We start from the raw sequence: 26014 nt of genomic DNA on the forward strand, positions 1-26014 counted from the left end.
TTATTGCTGATGCATTGTCTCGTCGCTATACTATGCTTTCACAACTTGACCTCCAAATATTTGGTTTGGAGACCATCAAAGATCAATATGTGCATGATGTTGATTTTAAAGATGAAATGCAGAATTCTAAAGAAGAACGTGGAACAAGTTCGTCGTTAATGATGGATTTGTGTTCCGTGCTAACAAGCTATGCATTCCAGCTAGCTCTGTTCATCTTTTGTTGTTGCAGGAGGCGCATGGAGGAGGATTAATGGGACACTTTGGCATGAAGAAGATGGAGGACATACTTGCTACACATTTCTTTTGGCCAAAGATGAGACAGGATGTTGAGCGTTTTGCTGCTCGCTGCACTACATGTCAAAAAGCTAAGTCACGACTCAATCCGTATGGTTTATATATGCCTTTGCCTGTACCTAGTGTTCCTTGGGAGGACATATCTATGGACTTTGTTTTAGGTTTACCTCAAACAAAGAAGGGGAGGGATAACATATTTGTTGTCGTGGATAGGTTCTCGAAAATGGCACAATTTATACCATGTCATAAAAGCAATGATGTTGTTAATGTTGCTGATTTGTTCTTTCGTGAAATTATTCGCTTGCATGGTGTGCGAAATACTGTAGTTTCAGGTCATGATACTAAATTTCTTAGCAACTTTTGGAGATGTTTATGGGCTAAGTTGGGGTCTAAACTTCTTTTTAGTACTACTTGTCACCCCCAAACTGATGGACAAACTGAAGTAGTCAATAGAACTTTGTTTGTTATGCTTAGGGCTGTTTTGAAGAATAATAAGAAAATGTGGGAAGAATGCTTTCCTCATATTGAATTTGCTTATTATCGTTCATTGCATTTTACTACTAAGATGTGCCCTTTTGAACTTGTGTATGGTTTCCTACCTCGTCCACCTATTTATATGTTGCCTCTTACATCTTCAGAGAAGGTTAATTTTGATGCTAAAGAACGTGTTGCATTGATTTTAAAAATGTCATGAGTTAACTAAGGAAAACATTGAGCGTATGAATGCTAAATATAAACTTGCTGGAGATAAGGGTAGAAAACATGTTGTGTTTGCACCTGGAGATCTTGTTTGGATACATTTGCGTAAGGATAGATTTCCTAATTTGCGCAAATCAAAGCTAATGGCACGTGCTGATGGTCCTTTTAAGGTGTTAGAGAAAATAAATAATAATGCATATAAACTTGAGCTGCCTGCAGATTTTGGGGTTAGTCCCACTTTTAGCATTGCAGATTTGAAGCCTTATTGGGTGAAGAAGATGAGCTTTCGTCGAGGACAACTTCATTTCAAGAAGGGGAGGATGATGAGGACATCAATACCATTGTTACACCCACAACCCCTGCTCCTATACATACTAGACCAATTACTAGAGCTCACGCACGCCAATTGAATTATCAGGTACTTTCGTTTCTTGGTAATGATTCTAATGTTCATGAGAATATGATGCTGCCTAAATTGGATACATTTGTTATGCTTACAAATGAAGGGGCTAGCTTGGACTAGAAAGAAGAACCTTGGAGCAAGTTCAAGCATGGAGATGATCGCATGCGCAAGGGGAACAAGAACGAAATTACAAGTGATGATTCTAGGACTTTGAAGCCACCATACTGAGTGCATGAATCTTGGACGAAATATACAAGATGCCACTTCATAAATTTTGTCCAAAGGCTATCCTAGGTGCTGCGTCACCTTATTTTTGAGCCAGGCCCATGTAATTTCGAAATACTTGATTATAGGCTGTGTTTAGAGTCTGTATGTGTGGGGAAACAAGAGTTAGGGTTGGTTCCGGACCCCTCCTCCAAGGGCCACGAAATCCCCTCCCCCTATCCTCCATATATACAGCCCTTAGGGCATCGTTTAGACTTTGGGTTTTGTTTAGATTAAAGCTTGCCATAGCTGCAACTTCGCCTACTTAGTTTGTGTTCAACGACTAGACAAAGGCGTCATAGAACCCCACCTTGATCAATAAAGCTTTCCTCTTATATTCGCAATATCCAGATTGCAATCTTAGTTTCTTGCTTGTTCTTCGTTTCCCTGCAGGAACAGACCTTCGTGGTTAGGTTGATCGTGCTCCAGTGTGGTTAACAACCTCTCGGAGTTTGTTTAGCGATTTCTAAGGCGCGACGTCCTCGCACGTTCGTAGTCGGATCGTCAAAGTCGGCTTCCACCAAAACGATAGCCACCATCTCATCGAAAGATGGGACACCTTTGCCTCTATCAAGTCTAATTGACAAGATAGCCACGAAATTTTTTTGACTTTTTTTTTCTGAAATCAGGGCAGCGACGACGAAAAAGTGCGACAAAAAATCACTATGATGGCGAGTGTCTCCAAAGACTCAAAAAAGCCTAAAAACAGGATAGGAAAAAAATATTTTCGCTTGCCAAAATTTTGGCCTACAAACTGCCCGGGGGTCTCCAGACTCCTTTTTTCTAAAACCTACTCACGCAAGGAAACACGAATCGGAAAATAGATGGATCTCGAAAACAATCCTAATATGAAAAGAACTCGGATTGGTGGTGGAGACATGGTGGTAGGATATGGCAGCGGTGGTGGTATATGGCGGTGTTGGTGGGATACGGTAGCGGTGGTATGATATGGCAGCGGTGGTGGTATATGGCAGCGGTGGTGGGATATGGCAGCGGTGGTGGTATATGGTAGCGGTGGTGGGATATGGCAGCGTTGGTGGTATATGGAAGTAGCGATGAAGATGGTGCGGCGGCCTGACAAACTATGACAGAACTCGAAACTCTAAAGGACTAGACGCTAAGACTAGCAACTAGACACGACGATGCAACCGCAAATTCAACAAGGCAAACCCCTAAAAAGATTAAGAAAAGGCTCAGATTTTTTTCAGATATGATGAATTAACCCTAATTTTTTTGGCTTTTTCGTGGACTGTAGGTATGAAGGACAGATTCGACTTAAACTACGAAAAACTATGAAAATCTCACCGAGCAACCTAGTAATTTGATACCACTTGATAGAGGCAAAGGTGTCCCGATATTTCGATGAGATAGCTAACGTTTTCTATGGGAGTCGACTTTGACGATCCAACTATGAACGTGCGAAGACGTCGCACCTTAGCAATCGCTAAACCAACTTCCGAGGGTTATTGACCACGCCGGAGCATGATCAACCTGACCATGAGGGTCTATTTCCTGCGAGAAAAACAAAGAACAAGCAAGAAACAGAGATTGCAATCTGGATATTGCGAATATAAGATAAAGGCTTTATTGATCAAGGTGGGGTTCTGTGACGCCTTGGTCTGGTCGTTGAACACAAACAAAGTACGCGAAGTTGCAGCTATGGCGAACTTTTAATCTAAACAAAACCCAAAGTCTAAACGACGCCCTAAGAGTTGTATATATGGAGGAAGAGGGGAGAATTTCGTGGCCCTTAGAGGAGGGGTCCGAAACCAACCCTAACTCTTGTTTCCCCACACATACGAACTCTAAAAATAGCCTATACTTAAGTATTTCGAAATTACATGGCCCTGGCCCAATAATAAGGTGACGCAACACCTAGAATAGCCTCTGGACGAAATTTAATTATGAAGTGGCATGTTGTATATTTTGTCCAAGGCTTCATGCACTCCTTATGGTGGCTTCAATGTCTGAAAATCGTCACTTGCTACTCCATTCTTGTTCCCCTTGCGCATGCCATCATCTCCATGCTTGGTCTTGCTCCAGTGCTCATCCCTCTTATCCATGCTAGACCCTTCATTTGTAAGCAAAACAAATGTATCAAATTTAGGCAGCATCATATTCTGATGAGCGTTGAATCATTACCAAGAAACGAAAGTACCTGATAATATAATTGGCGTGCGCGAGCTCTAGTAATTGGTCCAGAATATGTAGCAGTAGGGTTGTGGGCGTAACAATGGTATTGATGTCCTCATGAATCTCTTTGCACACACAAAATATGTCATAACTGGTTTGGATTGATATTGGCGTGTGCCTAGGAGACACAACCTTTTCTGGTTAAGGAATATATGCGGTTATCCTAAAGAAATAGAAAGCCCTTCGTCGCACTTCCGCATGCACGAGAATTTGGTTCTGCTCGCAATATGGATGTTACTTTGATAGAAGCAAAGGTGTCCTGTCTTCCGCTGAGATGGTGGCTATCATTTTGGTGGAATCCAACTTTCACGATCCGACTACGAATGTGCGAGGACGTCGCGCCTTAGCAATCGCTAAACCAACTCCGAGAGGTTATTGACCCCACCGGAGCACGATCAACCTGACCACGAAGGTCTGTTTCCTATAGGCAAACGAAGAACAAGCAAGAAACTAAGATTGCATTTTGGATATTGCGAATATAAGAGGAAAGCTTTATTGATCAAGGTGGGGTTCTGTGACGCCTTTGTCTGGTCGTGGAACACAAACGAAGTATGTGAAGTTGCAGCTATGGCGAACTTTAATCTAAACAAAACCCAAAGTCTAAACGATGCCGTAAGGGATGTATACATGGAGGAGAGAGGGGAATTTCTTGTCCCTTGGAGGAGGGGTCCAAAACCAACCCTAAGTCTTGTTTCCCCACACATACGGTCTCTCAAAACAGCCTATAATCAAGTATTTTGCAATTACATGGGCCTAGACCAAAAATAAGGTGACGCGGCACCTAGGAGAGCCTCCGGACTAAATTTATGAAGTGGCATCTTGTATATTTCGTCCAAGGCTCCATGCACTCATTATGGTGGCTTCAAAGTCCTGGAATCATCACTTGTAACTCCGTTCTTGTTCCCCTTGTGCACGCCATCATCGCCATGCTTGAACTTGCTCCAAGGTTCATCTTTCTTGTCCAAGCTAGGCCCTTCATTTGTAAGCAAAATAAATGTATCCAATTTAGGCAGCGTCATATTCTCATGGACATTAGAATTGTTACCAAGAAACGAAAGTACCTGGTAATTTAATTGGCGTGCGCGTGCTCTAGTAATTGGTCCAGTATGTATAGCAGCAGGGGCTGTGGGTGTAACAATGGTATTGATGTCCTCCTCATCCTCCCCTTGTTGAAATGGAGTCGTCCTCAATGGAATCTCATCTTCCTCACCCAAATAAGGCTTCAAATCTGCAATGTTAAATATCGGACTAACCCCAAAATCTGCAGGCAGCTCAAGTTTGTATGCATTATCATTTACTTTCTCTAACACCTTAAGAGGACCATCAGCACATGGCATTAGCTTTGATTTGCACAAATTAGGAAATCTATCCTTACGCAAATGTAACCAAACAAGATCTCCTGGTGCAAACGCAACATGTTTTCTCCCTTATCTCCAGCAAGTTTATATTTAGCATTCATACGCTCAATGTTTTCCTTAGTTAACTCATGCATTTTTAAAATCAATTCAGCACATTCTTTAGCATCAAAATTAACCTTCTCGGAAGATGGAAGAGGCAACAAATCAATAGGTGCACGAGGTAGGAAACCATACACAATTTCAGAAGGGCACATCTTAGTAGTACAATGCAATGAACGATTATAAGCAAATTCAATATGAGGCAAGCATTCTTCCCACATTTACTTATTATTCTTCAAAACAGCCCTAAGCATAGTAGACAATGTTCTATTGGCTACTTCAGTTTGTCCATCAGTTTGGGGGTGGCAAGTAGTACTAAAAAGCAGTTTAGTCCCCAATTTAGCCCATAAACATCTCCAAAAGTGGCTAAGAAATTTAGTATCACGATCTAAAACAGTAGTATTTGGCACACCATGCAAGCGAATAATCTCACGAAAGAACTAATCAGCAACATTAACAACATCATCGCTTTTATGACAAGGTATAAAGTGTGCCATTTTCGAGAATCTATCCATGACAACAAATATGCTATCGCTCCCCTTCTTTGTTCGAGGTAAACCTAAAACAAAGTCCATATATATGTCCTCCCAAGGATTGAGTCGTGACTTAGATTTTTGACATGTAGTGCAACGAGCAACAAAACGCTCAACATCCCGTCTCATCTTTGGCGAAAAGAAATGTGTAGCAAGTATGTCCTCCGTCTTCTTCATGCGAAAGTGTCCCATTAATCCCCTCCATGCGCCTCCTGCAACAACAAAAGATGAACGGAGCTAGCTGGAATGCATAGCCTGTTAGCATGGAACACAAATCCATCATTAACGACAAATTTGTTCCACGTTCTTCCTTCTTTAGAATTCTGCATTACATCTTTAAAATCAGCATCATGCACATATTGATCTTTGATGGTCTCCAAACCAAATATTTTGAAGTCAAGTTGTGAAAGCATAGTACAGCGACGAGACAATGCATCAGCAATAAAATTTACTTTACCCTTCTTGTGTTTAATGACATAAGGAAAAGTCTCAATGAATTCAACCCATTTAGCATGTCTATGATTTAGTTTAGCTTGACTTTTAATATGTTTCAACGATTCATGATCAGAATGTATAACAAATTCTTTGGGCCATAAATAATGTTGCCATGTTTCTAAAGTACGAACAAGAGCATATATTTCTTTATCATAAGTAGAATATTTCAGACTAGGCCCACTCAATTTTTCAGAAAAATATGCAACAGGTTTGCCATCTTGTAATAACACACCTCCTAATCCAATTCCACTAGCATCACATTCAAGCTCAAAAGTCTTATTAAAATCAGGAAGTTGGAGTAAAGGAGCATGTGTCAACTTATCTTTCAATACCATGAAGGCTTCTTCCTGCGCGGTACCCCAAACAAAAGGTACATCCTTCTTTGTAAGCTCATTGAGAGGTGCAGCAATGGTGCTGAAATCTCTCACAAAACGCCTATAGAATCCAGCGAGGCCAAGAAAAATCCTCACTTGGGTGACCGTTTAGGGCTGCGGCCAACTCTCAATAGCTTCAATCTTGTCTTTATCAACTTCAATTCCATGTGGAGTAACAACATAGCCAAGAAAAGGTACTCGGTCGGTGCAGAAGGTGCACTTCCCAAGGTTACCAAACAAACGTGCATCACGTAGAGAAATAAAAACATCACGTAAATGTTCCAAATGTTCCTCCAAAGATTTGCTGCAAATCAACATGTCATCAAAGTAAACTACCACTAATCGTCCAATGAAAGCACGTAAAACTCCGTTCATTAATCTCATGAAAGTACTAGGTGCATTAGTTAACCCAAAAGGCATGACTAACCACTCATATAATCCAAACTTAGTTTTAAATGTTGTTTTCCATTCATCTCCCAATTTCATACGAATTTGATGGTATCCACTACGAAAATGAACTTTGGAGAATATTGTAGAGCCACTCAATTCATCAAGCATATCATCTAGCCTAGGAATAGGATGACGATAATGAATAGTAATATTATTAATGCCCCAAAAATCAACACACATACGCAACGTACCATCCTTTTTAGGCACTAGTATAATAGGAACATCACAAGGACTAAGAGATTCACGTATATAACCTTTGTCGAGCAGCTCATGTACTTGATGCATAATCTCCTTCGTCTCCTCTAGATTGGTATGGTATGGCACACGGCTGGGTAATGATGCACCAGGAATTAAGTCAATTTGATGCTCAATCCCTCGAATAGGTGGTAATCTCGGTGGCACGTCTTGTGGAAAGACGTCAGCGAATTCCTGTAGAATGTTAGTGAAAGCAGGAGGCAAAGAGGAAGGCATGTCCTCGAATGAAAATAATGCCTCTTTGCACACAAAAGCATAGCAAACAGATTTGCTAAAATCTAGATCATCGGTATCAGATTTGGTGGCAATTAAACATGGACTTTTCAATTTAATTTCAGAAGTAGCACTAGATGGTTTATTATTAGGCTTCATTTGTTGCTCAAATTCTTGTGCCACAATCTGATTTTCACTCTTATTTTGCTCCTGTTTTGCTTTATTAGCTCTATTCATATCATCTTTCAAAATGGAATCAGGAGTCATAGGAAGCAAAGTAATATTTTTGTCCTTATGAACAAGAGTATACTGATTAGTTCTACCATGGTGTACAGATTTTTTTATCAAATTGCCATGGTGTACCAAGTAATAAGGAGCATGCTTGCATAGGTACCACATCACAATCAACATAATCAGCATATGTAGAGATACTAAAATGCACATGAACAGTACGTGTGACCTTAACCTTGCCATTGTTGTTCAACCATTGGATGTAGTAAGGATGTGGATGTGGTCTTGTGGTGAGAGATATCTTCTCCACCATCTCCATGCTAGCCAAGTTGTTGCATCTCTCTCCATCTATGATGACCCGAACAGAACGTTCCTTCACAACTCCCTTTGTATTGAACAAATTATGCCTCTGGTTTTGCTCACCTTGTGTAACCTGCACACTCAAAACACGTTGAGCAACTAAACATTCATACCTGTCAGCATCTTCATCGGCCATGTATTGTGTCTCATGATCAGAATCATCTCCACCGTGTTCTTCATGTGTAATAAGAGCCAAAGTCTCCTCATCATTATCACTAGCGAACTCATACCCACCATCCTCAAAAGCAATCATCACACGCTGAGATTTGCATTCTCTCACAAAATGTCATCTTCCCTTACAACGACGACAAATAATATCACTTGTGTGCCATGTTGATGCCATGGAAAAAGAAGAGCTCTGCGTAGGCCCAGCAGGTGTGCTCTTGGCAGACAGTGGTGGTTGTGCCTGCTTTCTGGTATCACGGCTGGAGGTGGCACCATATGGAAGTGCTGGTGGAGTGGAAGTAGAGGATGCACTTGGTGTCCATGATGAAGACCGAACTGCAAAAAAATTAGTTCGCGCCAATGCCTATTGATCCTGCACTTCACGTTCAGCTTTACAAGCAAGATGGAATAAACGAGTGATATTATTATACTCCTTATACTCTAGAATGGTCTGAATCTCTCTATTTAATCCACCCATAAAACGTGCCAGCATAGCTTCATTCTCCTCAACAATACCACATCTAATCATGCCAGTTTGTAATTCCTGATAATATTCTTCTACATAATTTTTTTCCTTGTCTTAAACGCTGCAGTTTTTGAAGTAATTCATGTTGATAATATGGTGGAACCCAACGAGTACGCATAGAAGTTTTCAAAGCAGCCCAAGTAGCTGGAATAGGATATAATCTACAATGTTCAGACCACCAAACACATGCAAAACTAGTCAAAGCACAAACAGCAGCAGGAACACGTCTCTCCTCAGGATATTGTAAACATGTAAAACGTTGTTCAGTTTCTACATCCCAAGTAAGATATATATCAGGAACATATCTGCCCTCAAATGGTGGAATATTCAACTTCAGTTTAGGAAAAAGGTCATGATCTCGTACCTCAGGTGGTGGTGTAGCCCTACCGTTGTGATGATATACCTGAGGACGACCTGGTGGTGGTGGTGCTGGTGGTTGCACGTAGTTCTGATTTTCATTAACCTCAACCCTCGTAATGGTCCTCCACCTCTGCAATAGCAGCAGGAGCTACAAAAGCATCAACAGCGGCACCAGAATTTTGTCCAGGGTCAATGGGAACGCACAGTGCTCGTCCCACTTGATTTGGAAGGCGACGTTGTTGTTGTTGTAGAGGTGCGATAGGTGCAGCCGGCGGCAGTGGTGGAAGACGCGCTAGCAATTCATTAAACTTGTTATCGAGCTTTGTTTAGAATATCTTCTCAATGCCATCTATCTTCTCCATGGCCTCTTCAAATCTGTTTAGCACATCTTCTACCTGTCCACTCATCATTTGCTAAAACTTATCATGTAACTCTTTGTTGGTAATTGTCAGAGTAAATGACCACGGGTAGCCTAGCCGGCTTCCCCTGGCTCTTCAGAAAAATTATAGGCCGATCGAGCTTTCAAACATCCAAGACGTGGGGCCGCCTTCCCCCGGCTGGCTACTTCTCCGGCCGGCTGCACGAAGGCGGCCCAGCCCTGAAATCCTTGTGAAGGAAGCCACGAGAGGGCCGGCTCCAAGAAGCTGACCGCGAGAAGGCCGACTCCAAGAAGCCGACCCCCCAGCAGGCGGCCAAGATCGTGCCCTCAGAGTCTGCACCCACATAACGGCGATGAGACGGGGCGTGGCTATAGGAAACCTGCCACCCCTGAATTCTGGGACGCGCATGGCCACAGTGCGCCATATGGGGCAGCCATCACCCGTCCGGCACAGCACTGTTGCCATGTTGACCATGATGTCACCCACGGCGAGCTGTCAGTATGACCCGTGGGTGGCGGGCCCCCTCAGTCAGGGAGACGCCTAAAGGCGGCCAGGCCTCCCCCAGTCGGCCTGACGTGTGGCCGACTCCCAATAGCCGGCTAGTTCACACCCTTGAAGAGGCGCCCCATTAAGGAGATAAGACGAGGTAAGGCTACAGCAATAAGCCGCCCGACGGCGGCACTGTAGCCATGCTTACCCCGACAAAGCCCTCGTCACTAGAGGCAAGGCAATAGTAACCAGCCTCCGACAAGACCCCCGAGCGGTGGGACCGGCCTGTCGACCAGAAGGCCGGTAGCCGACAGGTCCACCAGTCGGCGGGCCCATCGGTCGGCGGAGAAGCCAACCAGCGTAGACACAAACGGTTGGGGCCCGCGCCTAGCCGGATTACCATTGTACCCCTGGGGGGTAGGCCTATATAAACCCCCCAGGGCACCCATGCAGGGGGATTCCTTTTCCAGTAGTTTTAGACACCACATTGAGAGGAGAAGCAGGCTAGCCTTGCCCTTCTTCATCCTTTCATCGAACAGCTCAAGGAGCCTCTTGTAGCTACTTGTCGATCTAGTGACCATGCGGAGACCCCGCAGAGCAGCAGTAGGGGTGTTATCTCCACGGAGAGCCCCGAAGCTGGGTAAGATCCGCCGGCGTGCATGTCTTCGCCTTATCCCGTTTCCAGGCACCGGCGATGTTTTATTGGCTCCCACAATGATAAGCCACCCGTTGGCGTATGTCGCACCAACCACCCGACATTTGGCGCCCATCGTGGGGCCAGGTGCACCGTCATCCAAAGACCTGTTCTGGATGGGAATCCTCTTCCTTCCCAGCGTGCGTAGCCAGCCCGGCTCAGCCGAGGGCGCTTTCCCCGATGCGCTGCAAGGCGTCGCCGACGCCTACGCAGCGAGCTGCCTGGCCGATCTTCTTGGCGAGGCTCGCATCTCCGACGAGCCCGCATCCGACGCGGGCACAGGCTGCCCCGAGAGCCACCTCGTCAGCCTCCTCGACCAACTCCATGTTTCCAGCAAGCTTGCCGCGGACTTGGAGTCGGTTGGCTCCACCGACCCGATGCTTGTCGACTCTGACACGGCATCGCTTGATGCCTTCCCCTCCAACGTGGTAATCATCAATGGCCCTCTTCCTCGAGCCGATAGCAGCGGCAGCGCCATCACCGAGGTACTGGTCATCAGCCACGGTGCCGCCTCTGGCGAAAACGCCCACGATGTCCTGTAGACGGTGCTGCACGACTTGTCTGCCCTCATCCCGGCCGACACCGACGCCAAGGCACTGGAGGCGCGCCGCCTTGCCCTCGTTGCGGAGGCTCACCAGTGCGAAGTCGACCGCGCCACCTTCGGCACGCCGCCTCCCGACGGGCCGAGCCGTGTCGGCATCATCAAGAAACGCGGTGCGGCTATCGCCGACGTGCTGGGAGAAAACAACCCAGTCTATGCCACGCCACTTGAGAACCTACGCGCCGCCCAGGCGGCTGCAGACGAGATGAATGGACTATGGCCCGACGAGCTCCCCTACATGACCAGACGCATCCAGCAGCTTATCGACGCGGCCACGGAGCGGCATGAAGCCGGCGTCCGTGCTGAAAGTCCTCCCTGAAGTCGAGAGCACGGTGCGATGTCCCGAACGCCGACTGCGGGCAACACCCGCATAAGAAAAGAAAAGGAGCCGGCTGCCAGCCGCAGCCGGACTCGAATCTCCATCGAGCATGACACAGAAGGCCGCTCTCGAGCTGTGGAGTGGTGGGGCGATCCTCCTCCTCCTCCGCCTCGTGGGGAGAGATATCCTACCCCGCTGCTTGTCATGCATCCGACTCTCAGCGACCGACTGGGCCACCGTGAAGGAGTCGGCGAGAATGACGCCCGCCACTGGATCGACCGCCTAGCGCGATCCCTGGCTCTGGAAGAAGAAGATGATGTCGGCCCGCCTTGCTTTGGCCCTTGCATCCGCGACAGCCCTTCCCCAAAGGGTTCTCGCTCCCAAGAGACACGCCCAAGTACAACGGCTCCGTGAAGCCGGAGGATTGGTTGATCGACTACTCCACTGCGGTTAGCATCGCGAACGGCAACAGGCGTGTTGCCGTGAATTATGTCCCCCTCATGCTCCAAGGCACGGTGCGCACCTGGCTCAACAGCCTCAAGCCTTACAACGTCAACAGCTGGCTAGACTTCACATAAGCCTTCATCCGTAACTTCACCAGCACCTACAAGTGGGCTCCCAAGCCCCGACAGCTCTCCTTGTGTGTACAAGGGCCCAAGGAATCAACCCGCGACTACCTCACGCGTTAGGCCGGGCTCCGCAATTCCTGCGAAGGGGTGCACAAGGTTCAAGCTATAGAGTACTTCACCGCCGGGTGCCGAGAAGGCACCCTCCTCAAGCACCGACTCCTCTACGATGAGCCGACTACCCTCGACGAGCTACTAGTCATAGCTGATAAATACGCCACGGCTGATTCTTCAATGAAGACCGAGCTCCGAGTAGACACCTCCGGAAGGTGCTCGCTCCGAGTCCCAAGACGCCGGCAGGAGACTCCAGCCGACGCCCGTACCATAACGACCACAAGTGCAAGGCTCCCATGCCGCCTTCCACCAGTCGGCAGGTGGCCACAGTCGAAGACGAACAACCCGAAGGGTGGCCCATGCCCAAGAAGCAGAAAGGCGGCAGGCCGGCTTGGAAGCCGGCTTTCTTCTACGAGCAAGCACTTGATGCCCCCTGCAAGTTCCACAGCGATGCGAAGCCTTCAAACCACACGACCCGAAAATTCCACTGGCTCACACGGATCTCCAAGGGCGAGGGGATAGCGCCGCCCCCGCCTGCTGGTCAGCCGCCTCCGGCCCCTCCGCAGCCGGCCGCTGGACCAGCAGTCGGGGCTGCTCAAGACGAGTTCCCCGACGAACATGCCGCCTACATCGTCTTTACGAGCCAACCAGAAGATCGGCGTAGCCGGCGTCGACAGCACCAAGAAGTCAACGTAGTCGCCTCCAACAACCTCGAGTTCATGCACTGGTCCGAAAGGCCTGTCAGCTGGAGCCGGACCGATCATCCAGAGGTGATGCCGTCTCCTGGCTCTTACGCATTGGTCTTGGACGCCACCCTCGCAACAGAAAGGCGAGATGCCCACTTCTCCCGTGTGCTGATAGATGGCGGGAGCAGCATCAACATACTGTGCCATGACACTATGGGGAAGCTGAGCATCAAGACGAAGCAGCTCATGCCTAGTCGGACTGTGTTCCATGGCATCGTACCCGGCTGTCCTGCTCCCCAATCGGCAAGATCAAGATAGATGTCCTCTTCGGGGACAAGGATCATTTCCGCCGAGAGGCAGTGTGGTTTGAGGTAGTGGATCTGGAGAGCCCTTACCACGCATTTCTTGGCCGACCTGCTCTGGCCAAGTTCATGGATGTACCCCACTATGCCTACCTCAAGATGAAGATACCAAGTTCCAAGGGCATCGTCACCATAGCCGGAGACTACAAGAAATCCTCCGAGTTTGCGGTAGCTAGTAGCCGGCTGGCCGAGTCCCTCGTGATTGCCGAAGAAAAGAAGATACTGGATCGAGTCGTGGCCATGGCCGGCAAGCAGTCGGCCCTGTCCCTCGACCCAAAAGAGTGTGATGCCCAAGGATCTTTCCAGCCGTCCAAAGAAACAAAGAAGATACCTTTGGACCCGGAGCATCCAGAAAGGTTCGCCACCATCGGGGCAAACCTGGACAGCAAATAGGAAGGCGAGCTCGCCGATTTCCTCCGTGAGAACCGGGACATCTTCGCATGGTCCCCCAAGGACATGCCGGGTGTTCCGGAGGAATTCGCCGAGCACAAGCTACACGTCCGAGAAGGTGCAAAACCAGTCAAACAGCCCCTCCGCCGACTATCGGAAGAGAAGAGATAGCCCGGCTTCTGGTAGCCAGCTTCATTATGGAGGTTTTCTTTCCAGAGTGGCTCGCCAACCTGGTCCTCGTGCTGAAGAAAAATAACAAGTGGCGTATGTGTATAGACTACACTAGCCTCAACAAGGCCTGCCTCAAAGATCCCTTCTCCTTGCCAAGGATTGATCAAGTGATAGACTCCACAGCCGGATGTGAGCTATTGAGCTTCTTGGATGCTTACTCAGGCTACCACCAGATAAAGTTGGATCCAGCTGACCGCCTGAAGACCGCCTTCATCACACAATTCGAAGCTTTCTGCTACCTGACTATGACATTCATCTTGAGAAATGCCGGTGCCACTTTTCAGCGTTGCATGTAGAAATGCCTCCTCAAGCAGCTCGGCAGAAATGCCCACGTCTATGTAGACGATATTGTGGTGAAGACGGAGAAGCGCGGCACCTTGCTGGAAGACCTCAGAGAGACATTTGAAAACTTGCGCCATTTTCAGATCAAGCTCAACCCCGAGAAATGCGTGTTCGGAGTACCAGTCGGCTAGCTCCTGGGCTTCCTGGTTTCTGAACGTGGCATCGAGTGCAACCCGATGAAGATCAAGGCCATAGAGAGAATGGAGATTCCCGCCATGCTACGAGACGTCCAGAAGTTCACCAGATGCCTGGCTTCCCTGAACCGCTTCATCAGCCGGCTCGGAGAGAAAGCTCTCCCCCTCTATCGACTCATGAAGAAGTCCACTCACTTGGAACGACCAAGCAGACCAAGCATTCCACGAGCTAAAGAAGATGCTGACCACGCCACCTGTCTTGGCAGCGCCGACTGAAAAGCCCATGCTCCTTTACATTGCCGCCACTAGCCGAGTGGTCAGCACAGTTATCGTGGTCCAGCACCCAGAAGAAGGCCGAGCTCAGCTAGTCCAGAGGCCGGTGTATTATTTAAGCGAAGTATTATCCACCTCAAAGCAAAACTACCCACACTACCAGAAGATGTGCTATGATGTGTACTTCGCCGCCAAGAAGCTCAAGCCCTACTTTCAAGAGCACCCCATCACGGTCGTATGTACTGCCCCACTTGCCGAGATCATAGGCAGACGGGATGCATCCAGCCGGGTGGCAAAATGGGACATTGAGCTAGCTCCCTACACTTTCTTCTACCAGCCCCGCACCGCCATCAAGTCCCAAGCACTGGCCGACTTCCTCGTTGACTGGGCCAAAACCCAGTATCTGCCACCGGCCCCCGACTCCACTCATTGGCGGATGCACTTTGATGGGTCCAAGATGCACACCGGCTTGGGAGCCGGCATCGTCCTCACCTCTCCCAAGGGCGACAAGCTCAAGTACACATTGCAAATTCATTTTGCCGCCTCCAACAATGTGGCCGAGTACGAGGCGCTCATACACGGGCTCCGGCTAGCCAAAGAGCTCGGCATCTGCCGGATCCTGTGCTATGGCGACTCGGATTTGGTGGTCCAGCAGTCATCTGGCGACTGGGATGCCAAGGACGCGAACATGGCAAGCTACCGTTTCCTCGTTCAGCAAATCAGTGTATATTTTGAAGGATGCGAGTTCCTTCATGTACCACAGGCCGACAACATGCAAGCAGACGCCCTGGCACGAATAGGCTCCACCCGGCAAGCTATACCAGCCGGCGCTTCTCTCCACCGCCTCCTCAAGCCGTCTATAAAGCCGTCTCCAGAATCTGATTCCATCTTCATGCCGCCTGACCCCGACACAGTCGGATCCGACTTGGGGAACCAAGCAGGCAGCTCGGGGACTTCGACAGGCGGCTCGGGGACTTCGACAGGCGGCCCGGGGACTGCCATAGTCGCACCCGGCTCAGGAACTTCGGAACTCGGCCCGGGGGCTACTGCAGCCAGCCCGGGGACTGCATCGACACAGCAGGCGGTGGCCGACTCCAACTCTTCACCACCCAGCCCACCCGCCCTGGTCAGAGTAGCAGTTTTGATAGCAGAAGAAGTCACAGCTCCATCATGGGCCCAGCCCATCCTCAACTTCTTAGTAAACAGAGAGTTGCCAACTGACGAGATCTCGGCAAGACAAAGTCCAACGCCGAGCCGGAGCATACACAATAGTAAACCGAGAGCTTGTTAGGCGCAGTGTCACTGGAGTCTTCCAGCACTGCGTCAAGCTAGAGAAGGGCATAGAAATCCTCAAGGACATCCACCAAGGTGAATGCGGCCACCACGCGGCCTCAAGATCACTCGTTGCCAAAGCTTTCCTCCATGGATTCTTCTGGCCGACTGCTTTGGATGACGCCAAGGAACTAGTCAAACACTGCAAAGGGTTCCAAGTTTTCAGTTCCAAGCAACACCTGCCGGCTTCTGCACTCAAAACCATCCCCCTCACCTGGCCTTTTGCCGTCTTGGGGCTGGACATGGTCGGCCCATTCAAGACGACACGCGGCGGCATGACACATCTGCTCGTTGCTGTGGACAAATTTACCAAGTGGATTGAAGCAAAGTCGATCAAGAAGCTGGTATCACAACCCGGTACGGCATACCGCACAACATCATCACCGACAATGGTACAAATTTTGCAAAGGGAGCACTGGGACGTTTCTGCGCAACACACGGCATCCGGCTGGACCTAGCATCCGTGGCCCACCCGTAGTCAAACGGCCAGGTCGAGCGAGCAAACGGCCTCATCCTCTCCGGCATCAAACCCCGACTGGTCATGCCACTGGAGCGTTCAGCCGGCTGTTGGCTCGATGAGCTGCCGGTCGTCCTCTGGAGTTTGCGCACTACCCCAAACAAGTCAACCGGCTTCACCCCTTTCTTCCTTGTATATGGTGTCGAGGCTGTCATCCCAACTGACATCGAGTTCGACTCACCTCGGGTCACCATGTACACGGAGGCGGAGGCCAAGGAAGCACGAGAAGACGGCGTCGACCTGCTGGAAGAAGGCCGACTATTAGCCCTTAGCCAGCCCGCCATCTATCAGGAAGGTCTGCGCCGCTACCATAGCCAGAAGGTCAAGCCAAGATCCTTCCAAGAGGGCGATCTTGTGCTCCGGCTGATCCAACGAACAGCCGGCCAGCACAAGCTCTCGGCCCTTGGGAGTGCCCCTTCGTCATCAGCAGAGCTTTAGGCAATGACTCCTACTACCTAATCAACGCGCAGAAGCCTAAGGCACGCAAGAGAGATAATTCTGGCAAGGATTCGGAACGACCATGGAACGCCAATCTCCTCCGAAGATTTTATAGTTAAAAAGAAGTATGTGGCATGCTACCTTTTGTACTAAGTACGAGACAAAGGGTCCCCCGAGGAGCACTCGGGGACTACCCTCTTTTATCTATGAAAGATGATGATCATGCCTACAATTACGTTACTACATTTGCTTTTTCGTCCGGCACCGGGTTCGACCAGTCGGCCCGGGGACTCGCCGCCTCGAGTTATATCTAAAGTTCTGCCTGCAGTCAGACAAGTAGTGTGCCGACACCCAAGCCCCCTCTTATCAAAAGTCGCAGCTCGAAGAATTGACTGTCTAACTGGCAAGAGCCAAGGGCAGGAAAGGATGCCCACACGAAAAACGGCTAAGGACTAACGAACTTATATAACGCGAGCCGGCCTCCCGACCCCGCCAACCGGCTACCAGAGCAGCCGGCTGGCCGGCTTCCCGTTCAGCTTGCCGCAATCTAAGAAAGCTCGAGTACTTGTCTTCCCAAAACAACCAAGTCCTTCTCCAGCCACAAACTGCAGAGCAGCTGTCCGGCTGGGAAGGCGACGGCCAAGGGAAGGCGGAAAAGGAAAAAAGCCAAAAAGCTGAAAAGCAAACATGAACAGAAGCCAAACACATGCATGATTATATTTACACAAAAGGCCTTCAAAAGGCCAGCATTCAATATAGTTTGAATACACCCCCAGTGGGTGGAACTACGCAAGTTTAATAAAAGTTGTTCAAAAGAGTAACGAGCAGGAAAAGCAAGGACGGCGGATCAGGCCAAGGGAGCGACGGGCGAGTCGGGCAGGTCGGTGGAGACAGCAGTGCTGGCTGGAGGAGTGGCCAGCTGGCGAGTCTCGGCATGATCATCACCTCTTGCAGGCAGCGCACTTGCGCGCGCCTCGTTGCTGGAGGCACGATCAGGCTGAGGCGGGCTGGTTGCTTCACTGTCTGGCATGTCTTCACCATCCTCTCCCTCTTCCCATTCGCCCTCATCGCTGGAAGCAATCTCCTCCGCCGAGTCCTCACCTTCTGCCGGGTTCAGCGCAAATCACTCCTCCGGCTGAGCGACGCCGGCATCATCCACCTCGGGGGCAAAGGCACTGGTGTCAGTGTACTCGGCAATAGCCGAGGCGCAGTGGACGATAGCGGGCCGCACTGCCTCCAGCTCGTCGTCGGCCTCCTACCGCTAGGTGCTCAGCTGGTCCAAGTTCAGCCCAGGATACCAAGCTCGGACGAACTCCAGCGCCCAACCAGCTACGGACCGGGCTGCTGATGCATTCCAAGCCGCGAAGCGGCCGACTGCAACCTCCAGCCAGTCGGCAGTCCGACTTGGGGTGCGCGGAATCACCTCTCCGGGCCAGAGGACGGCCAGCACTTGCGCCCCGGCGCGCTGAAGCTGGCGGAGCAGGCGGGCTTGAATCGCCAGAAGCTGCTCCTCAAGTGACCGCCCGGCGCCCGGCGCGATCTCGACCCCTGCCTGCTGTCGCGCGTCGCGGTGGGCCTCGATGGCTTGGGTAGCGACAACGGAGTAACCAGGAAAGTAATCTGCTCAAAGAAGAAAGCAGTAGTTCAAAATCAAAAGACAAGTTAGACGGCAGGAGGCAGGCAAAGAAACGAAGAAGAAGGCGGCCTACCGTCGATTAAGTCTTCCACCCGGCTGTAGCCTTGGCTCAGTGCCTGCCTTGCCTCGGCCCAGTTCGCCGCCTCAGTCTCATATTCAGCTTTGAGGGCGGCCTCGCTGTCCTGCGCCGCCTTTGGGGCCGCCTTGTGGCTCTCCTCCTGGTCGGCCAGTTTTTTGGCCAGGTGATCGCGCTCCTGTACCAGGGCGGTGCATTCGGCCTCCTTGGCGCGAAGGGCGGTCTGGGCTCCGCTTAGCTGGCTCCTCAAGTCAGCATTGACCCTGCAGATATGAAGAAAGAAGTCGTCAGGAAAAGATCCGATCCGACTGCTCAGCAGTCGGCCCGAATCTCGGGGACTACACCCAGTGGGTGCGCTGACGCACCCCCACTCAAGAGAAAATATGAAGCACTTACTCCGGCTCTCGGTCAGGTCGGTGGCTTTCTGATTCAACTCCTGGGCCTGGGAGTTGAAGGGAGCTGCGCGGAAGGTTATGATACTCCTGCAGATAAGATAAGAGATACGAGTAAGAACAAGACGACAATCGAAGTCTACCAAGAAGTTCCAAGCCGCCAGCTTAGCAGCCGACTCAGAACTCGGGGACTACACCCAGCGGGTGCGCTGACGCGCCCCCACGGAAGAAATCAGGAGCAATCAACGAAAAGCGGCAGGACTCACCCGGATCACCGTGCGCGTCGTGAGAAATTCTTGAGTGTACTGCTTCAGCGCGGTAGCTTGGGCCTGAAGCCGGTTCCGGACGTCCTGCACCGCCACGTTCAACACGGCCGTCCCGCCGCCTGGCGTCAACCCGGACGAGCTATCGCTGTCCGCTTCCAGGTCCTGGGCCGACGGGTTGGCGCCCGCAGTTTTTTGCGAATCCGGCGCCGAAGCCGCCTTCCCCGTGCGCTGACAAGACGGTGACGAGACCACAAGATCCACCCCCACAGTCGGATCGCCTCCAGCCGGCTCCATGAGTGGCGCATCGGGCTGGCCTCCTTGGCCCGTTCCAGTCGGCGGCGACAACGCCGCCTCCCTCTCCATCACCGGCTGGCCGCGGCCGGCCTCCTCCGCCGTGGGCACTAGGATGTCGGGAGCCGCGGCACGGAGGGGGACGATGAGCAGCGGAGGCTGGTTCTGCAGGGCCTCCGCCTCCTTCTCCGCGGCCGCGGCCTCCGCCTGGGCCTTGGCAGCCGCGCTGGCTCGCGCTTCCGCCGACTTCTCCTCCGCCTCCCGAGACGCCCTCCGCTCCTCCGCCTCACGCTCCTCCCACGCCTCCCGCGCATTTTGCTCCATCGCCTCTAGGAGATCGGCGCGGGGATCCACACAGCGGGAGCTTGAGGACCCTCCCGCGGGTCGGACTACGGAAGCGGCAGGGGCCCGTTCGAGAGAAAGTGGGGCCCTATTTTGATAAGTCAAGAAGAAGGCTTAGAAGAATATCAACCGAAGAAGAAAAAGAAAGGCGTAAGAAAACCGACACTTACGCTGAAACCGCCTGCGGCTGCTTCACCACCTTGCCGTAGCGAGCCTCCTTTGCGGCCGCTTCATCTCGCTTGGTCGCCGCCACGGTACTCTTGGGCTTCTTGGGCCGACTGCCGAAGTGGGTCGACGCGGCCTGGCGTTTCTGTGCGCCACCATGAGCAGCCGGCGCAGCAGATGGGCCCGCGCCTTGATGATCGGGCACCGGTCGGCGGCGCGGAATGACTTCGGCCTCGTCATCATCCGGCCAGTCCTCGAAGGCGGCCCCGAGCCCAGAGCCGCCTGTCTCGCCGCCTTCCCCTGCGACGTCATCTTCCATGGCGGCCGCCCCCAGGTTCGGGTCGTCAACGTCGTCCATCGTGCGGTCGGGGAGGAACTGGCGTTCCACCCCCGCAGCCCCGGTTGCCGGCGGAAGCATGGGACTCTGCCAAAAACAAGCCGACTGGTCAGGAGTCGGCCATCATGAACCCGGTGACAAGAAAAGAAGAAATGAAGAGAAACTTACCGTAGGCGGAGGATTGGCGCGAGAGTACGGCTCCTTGCCGTACTGCCACTCCTCGGTGAACTTGAAGTTGGCAATATAGTTCACCATGTAAGACACCTCGGCATGAGGCATCTCCTTGCTGCTTAGCCGGCACGGATCGAAGCGGCCGCTCATCTGACAAATCATTTGAGGTCGGCCCTGGAGCGGGAGCACCCGGCGCTCCACGAAGGCGGCCACCAGGTCGGCCCTGGTCAGACCCTCCGACTGGATCATCACCCGGAGCCGTGCAACAGAGGCGGACCCACCCTGAGACAGCGACCTGGCCCGGAAGGACCATGAGGGCTAACTCCTAGCCGGCGGGCCGGCTACGTAAGCTGGCAGATTGACGAAGTCGCCTTGCAGAGCGATGTTCTTCACGTAGAAGTAAGATTTCTGCCAGAGCTTCACCGACTAGATCAGTGGGATGGCCGGAAAAGGATTGTTGTCGCTCGTCCTCTGCATGACGATGAAGGCCCCGCAAGGGGCGGGCACGACCGCGATGACAGTGCCAAGCTTGCGCTGGAAGAATTCCCCCCAGAGTTCGAGGGTGGGAGGACGCCAAGAAAACCCTCGCACAGGGCGACGAAGGCCGACAGCAGCATCACCGCGTTTGGAGTGAGGTGATGCGGCTGGAGATGATAAAACTCGAGGAAGGAGCGGAAGAACCCACTCGCCGGCAGGCCGAAGCCGCGCAGGCAGTGTGAGCGGAAGACTACCCGCTCGTCCTCCTCCGGTGCCGGCGAGATCTCCCTCTCCAGCGCGAGACGGACCCGCACGTAGTTCGTGCCTGGCAGCCACCGCGTCCGGCGGAGGAAGTTGACATGGTCGTCATGGACGTTGGAGCCATCCCAGGAGCTTGATAGCGCCATGGGGACGACACGGCAATGAGAAAGGTGCGGCGGTGGAAAGGCACGTGACCCCGCTACGACAGAGCAACGGCGAGCCGAGAAGATTGGCAGAAGAGCCGAAGTGGTGGCGGGTAGCTGTGGCGACGGAGAGGAGGAAGAAGAAGAAGGAAGGGGCGGAGCTAGGGCGAGCGTGCGAGCGTTTGCCGCTCCTCCTCCTCCCCCTACTTATAGCCTCGTGCGGCGAAGCCGAGGAGGCGGGGCGTGGGGGAACGTGGGATTAATTGCGCCCACTCCCCCACGCCCCGCGATTATCGCGCCTTAACGACGTGCGGTAACCACCACTGGGAGGAGCGCGGTCCATCAGAGCCGTAGAAGATCGGCGCGTGGACCGGGGCCCGGTAGTGGCGGGCCCCGGACTGCGGCAGCGTCCCGTCGCGCGCGTGGGCTGGCATGCCCTTCCAGTCGTTGGGTGCCATATGGCGCGCAGGCGGCGGGCGGACAGTTCGCAGCCTGACTCGTGCGCTGCCTGGTTCCCGCCTTCAAGCTTCGAAACCCTCCAGAAGACGGCGCACCTAATCAAAGCCGGCTCCCAGTTTCCGGCTCCTCGGGATAGGAAGCTGATTGAGCTTCTCGTCTCTTTTCTGCCTCGGAGCCCAACCAGCTTCGGGGACTACTGTTGGAGTAAATGACCACGGGTAGCCTAGCCGGCTACCCCTGGCTCTTCAGAAAAATTATAGGCCGATCGAGCCTTCAAACATCCAAGACATGGGGCCGCCTTCCCCCGGCTGGCTACTTCTCCGGCTGGCTGCACGAAGGCGGCCCAGCCCTGAAATCCTTGTGAAGGAAACCACGAGAGGGCCGGCTCCAAGAAGCCGGCCGCGAGAAGACCAACTCCAAGAAGCCGACCCCCCAGCAGGCGGCCAAGATCGTGCCCTCAGAGTCTGCACCCACATAACGGCGATGAGACGGGGCGTGGCTATAGGGAAACCTGCCACCCCCGAATCCTGGGACGCGCATGGCCACAGTGCGCCATATGGGGTAGCCATCACCCGTCCGGCGCGGCACTGTTGCCATGTTGACCATGACGTCACCCATGGCGAGCTGTCAGTACGACCCGTGGGTGGCAGGCGCCCTCAGTCAGGGAGACGCCTAAAGGCGGCCAGGCCTCCCCCAGTCGGCTTGACGTGTGGCCGACTCCCAATAGCCGGCTAGTTCACACCCTCGAAGAGGGCACCCCATTAAGGAGATAAGGCGAGGTAAGGCTACAGCAATAAGCTGCCCGGCGGCGGCACTATAGCCATGCTTACCCTCACAAAGCCCTCGTCACTAGAAGCAAGGCAATAGTAACCAGCCTCCGACAAGACCCCCGAGCGGTGGGACCGGCCTGTCGACCAGAAGGCCGGCAGCCGGCGGGTCCACCAGTCGGCGGGCCCATCGGTCGGCGGAGAAGCCGGCCAGCATAGACACAGACGGCTGGGGTCCGCGCCCAGCCGGATTACCATTGTACCCCTGGGGGTAGGCCTATATAAAACCCCAGGGCACCCATGCAGGGCGATTCCTTTTCCAGTAGTTTTAGACACCACATTGAGAGGAGAAGCAGGCTAGCCTTGCCCTTCTTCATCCTTTCATCGAACAGCTCAAGGAGCCTCTTGTAGCTACTTGTCGATCTAGTGACCATGTGGAGACCCCGCAGAGCAGCAGTAGGGGTGTTATCTCCACGGAGAGCCCCGAAGCTGGGTAAGATCCGCCGGCGTGCATGTCTTCGCCTTATCCCGTTTCTAGGCACCGATGATGTTTTATTGGCTCCCACAATGATAAGCCACCCGTTGGCATATGTCGCACCAACCACCCGACATTTGGCGCCCACCGTGGGGCCAGGTGCACCGTCATCCGGAGACCTGTTCTAGACGGGAACCCTCTTCCTTTTCATCTTTATTGTCCAAGCCCCTGATTCTTTCTCACTTTGGGCGTTTTTTTCGCATGAAGACGGGAGCGGTGTCGATCACAGAAGTAGGCTGAGAGGGGGGAAATATCAGGTGATACCATGCCTTAGATGCTCCTATGATACGAGCTTTTGGTCCGTCGGATCTCGGATCGAACGGCTCCTAGTAGATTCTGAAAGGTTGTCGTACTTGTTTGCAATTTTTGAACTTCAAAAAGTCTTTTTCGCAAAATGTTGAAAGCCTTTCGGGAGACGTCAGATCTTAGATCCAACGGCTCCTAGGAGCTCGTATCATGGGAGCATCTAAGGCTCCGTATCACCTGATACTCTCCCGGCTAAGAGGGCCTTGCACTGCGTTGGGCTGAGCATAGAAAACAAGACAGACAACCCGACTATAGCCCAATTAACCAGAGGGGCAAAAAAGCTACTGGAGTAGCTGCCCTCGCGAATTTTGGCCATAGACGAAGCGTCACACGAAGATATAACGATCAAAATTGTCCACAAGACGAAATCTAATAGCCCAAAACGTCAAATCCATGAGAGGGCAGGTATTAGGTGCAGTTTTACTGTTCTTAATTTAGGTTGTGATCATTAGTGCGTCTTCAAAGCTGCTTGACATAACATAACATTTGATTTTTACTAATCTGAAATCAAGCCTAAGCAATGTTAAGTAGACCTTTGAATTCTTAGTAAGGAAATTACACAATTTGTTCTGTGTGCCGTAGGATTAGTGTTGTTTGAAGAATTTTTTCTTCTTACCAATCAGGTTGATGATTTTAACTGTCGATGCAGACGCTGTGCCGGATGTTCATCATCGGCGCCAGTCATGGGTTCAGGCTCCTGTGGAACTCATGGCATCGACCATATGAACCTTCATGTATTTGATAATTTGCTCAATCAGTTTTATGCCTTCCACTACAGTTAAGGCTACTATGTAGCTTCATTGAGATTTTTTCTATAGGACTTGGATTAATAATCCCCAACAATACGGTCATGCTTATTATAATTACTTTCAGGTATAAATACATTTGTGATTTTCTGTATGTTGTACTACTAAAGTGTGTGCTATACCTAGTCTGACATCTGCGCCTTTTTAGATATGCATGCATTTTTCAAGAGAATTTATCTAATATGTAGTGTACAGCCAGAAAGGTACCTAAAATGTTAGCTTACATTGCCAACTCTTGAAAATATATGTACCTTTTACTTTTTTGTCGTGAACCTAGTGAGCTTGGGACGGAGTAGGTGTCAATAGTCACTATATACTAGAACATTTTTTAGTGATTGCCAGAACAATATTTCTGCGATATTGTATATACTAACATTGTGACTGTGGAGTACTAATTCAAAGTATATACTATTGTACTGTATTTTGTCTATATACCATCTATGTCAAAGTAGTATGTACACTGCTCTTTGTGCATGGCAATATGTAGCATACAGAATTAAATCAAATGGGTATATAACATACACTTTGATAAAGTAAGTATATACAGTACTTTTTCTGGTGCAGTATATAGAACATTTTTGTAAGGAAATATATACCCATCTGTTCACTTTTGTAAGTCATTTAAGACAGCTGAAATTGAACTGCTTTAGATGCTATCTTAAATGTCTAAAAGGTCTTACAAAAGTGAACAGAGGGAGTAGTACTTTTTAAGTGAACCAGTATATTACTTTTTTATTCAGTATATACATAATCTTTTAGTCGATATATACTACTCTTTTTGAGTAGGTATATACTACTGTTCTTGATATATATAAGGCAACCTGCAAATTCCGCGCCACCGCCATTGTCGATTAGACGATGGTACCGTCACGTGGATCTACCAGTGCATGCCATGCCAACATTGTTTCTTATTACCACCGTTGTTGACGATATTGGTGGTGCCGTCACATGGATCGATCAGTGCACCCCACGCTGTCGCTTTGTCGACGAAATGGTAGTGCCATCTTATCCACCAATCAGTGCACCTACTTATTAACGTCGCATCAGCTATGTGACTAGTTGCGTCAGTGGCTTTGCACCTCGATCCAGATTACTTTCATGCAAAGCCAGTCATGTTTGCCTTTTGTGCAGGAATAGGCAAGCACAACAGAAGACCTGATCATAGACACTCATAGTCTCAGGTAAATACTCCTTCGATGCAAGTTGTCAAATAGTTTTCTTTTATCTTGAAAATTGTAAATTTATTTAAAAAATTGTGGCAACAAATTTATTAAGTTATTACGTGGGAGAGACCATCAACTAATAATAATACAAAAAGAAGGGTAGGCTAGGAAAAAGATACATCATTCTTAGAAAATTGTGCTAACAAAGTTGTTAAGTTATTATGTGGGAGAGACTCAACTAATAATATAAAAACAAGGGTAGGCAGTATTATCGGAAAGAT

The sequence above is a fragment of the Triticum dicoccoides genome, chromosome 7A (genome assembly GCF_002162155.2).
Source record: "Triticum dicoccoides isolate Atlit2015 ecotype Zavitan chromosome 7A, WEW_v2.0, whole genome shotgun sequence".
In the NCBI taxonomy this organism is placed as follows: Eukaryota; Viridiplantae; Streptophyta; class Magnoliopsida; order Poales; family Poaceae; genus Triticum; species Triticum dicoccoides.